Source organism: Vespula pensylvanica, chromosome 5 (assembly GCF_014466175.1).
Source record: "Vespula pensylvanica isolate Volc-1 chromosome 5, ASM1446617v1, whole genome shotgun sequence".
NCBI classification, from domain to species: domain Eukaryota; kingdom Metazoa; phylum Arthropoda; class Insecta; order Hymenoptera; family Vespidae; genus Vespula; species Vespula pensylvanica.
Genome location: NC_057689.1, coordinates 2,980,305 through 2,982,070, shown reverse-complemented (window position 1 = coordinate 2,982,070; position 1,766 = coordinate 2,980,305). Strand labels below are relative to the sequence as shown.

The 1,766-nt window shown below is 30.4% G+C and overlaps 1 protein-coding gene across 1 annotated transcript in view; it reads left to right on the top strand.

The window, feature by feature from the left end:
- Positions 1-582: 582 nt before the first annotated feature.
- LOC122629361 overlaps positions 583-1,766 on the top strand; it is an 87,250-nt gene continuing 86,066 nt past the window's right edge. The window contains exon 1 of the mRNA XM_043812734.1: positions 583-790. The gene's annotated coding sequence lies outside the window, so the exon portion shown is untranslated. The remainder of the gene's footprint in view (positions 791-1,766) is intronic.

The following is a 1,766-nucleotide window of genomic DNA, read 5'->3' as shown; positions in this document are numbered from 1 at the left end:
TATGGCGATTGTGGAACCACTGAAAGTGCATTGAACCAAAGTGTATACAAAGTTGAATCGAGCATGAACAAGAAAAGTGTGGCTAGTTTTCACTTTGTCTCGCGTACGCGAATAAAATTATTTGATATTTTGCATTTTTATTATTAATTTCAAGTTTCGTGTCATTTTTCACTTCCTCCTTTTTTTCTAAAATTAAATTAAATTAAATTAAATTAAATTAAATTCATATTTTTATCCTTTATAAATATTTTACATTTTTTATTTCCATAAAATTAAATTCTTTAAAGTCATAATAACGAAAGATATGATGACGAGACGTATACTACATAAACTAGAATAATTAACTAATATTCAAACGATAAAACATTCTTAGCAACAATTACAGAGGATCGTGAGATATGATATATATAAAATAAATACCACTTTTATCTCTCGATAAATATTATCGCAAGTATCATTCAAATTAATTCGATATAACCTATACGAGCTTATACATTAACTTATATATAGCGGGCTTATAGTTCATATTTTGTCCGTATGTGTCACTGTAGTCGCATACGTCACGTGCGAATCTCTTGGTGAACAGCAACCGTCTTAACCTGGAGCCGTTCCCGCCTCCGTACGTTCGCACTCGTTCGTTGGCATCCGAAGTATTCGTGTCGTTCGTTTCGTCGAAATTTATTAATACTTTTTACAATTAATTAGGACCTTTCAGAATTCATTACGACTTGGCAACGTCTTCCATCGGACATTAGGACACTATCTTTTTGGTGGACCAGCAGATCAAATGGTAAAGTTATGTATAAATGTATATATGTATATATATATATTTCTTTTTTCTCTCTCTAACGCATTTGTACAACCAAACGTTTCTTTTCATCGTTCTTCTTTTTTTTTGTAGACACACACACACACACATATATATATATATATAAAATCGATTATAAATTTTTATAACGAATTAAATTCACGATATTAAAGAAACGTTATAATTAACTAAGAAAAAAGTTGGGTTAACTTTTACGATCGTTCGATAATTTACGAGAAATTTATATTAATGATAGTAATAGCGACGAATTAATCGAATAATAACGCACTATGTCGTAGTACTTCGTTCGAATTTAATAATCATTTTCAGATTGATTTCTACGAAATCGAACATTTTTGGTTAATGCGCAATTCGACGTATACACGTACATACACGTTCGTAAAATTAATAAGACGAATATAAAAACTGTAAACATTATTTACATACTAAGTTCTTCCTACGTATTCGTTGTTAGTATCATAGAACTCGTATTGTTAGGATCAGGTTAGGAAAAGAAAAGAAAAGAGATAAATACGTAAAGAGGAAGGAAGAAGAAAGGAAAGAAAAATAGTGACGTAATCTTTGAGAAACTAATATTATAGGAGATAGGTTAGAAGAGTTTAATTTCGGATTCGTCGTAATCACGCTAGTAATAAGATACTTGAATCAGTTGGAAAAGTTCGTTGAAAGAAGTCACACAGAGAGAAGTACATTTTACTCTTTATCGAGAAAATTTCTTAGTTTCGTCTTAATCAAAGTACGTTCTCTCTCTCTCTCTCTGTCTCTCTCTCTGTCTCTCTCTCTCTCTCTCTCTCTCTGTCTCTTTCGAACCATTGAGAACGTTTTATCTCTGTCGTTTCGTCTCTATTAATTATTTTAAATTTCTTTTGTAATCGACTTATACGACATAGCTTTTGTTCGAGGAAAAATTATATATATATATATATATATATATATA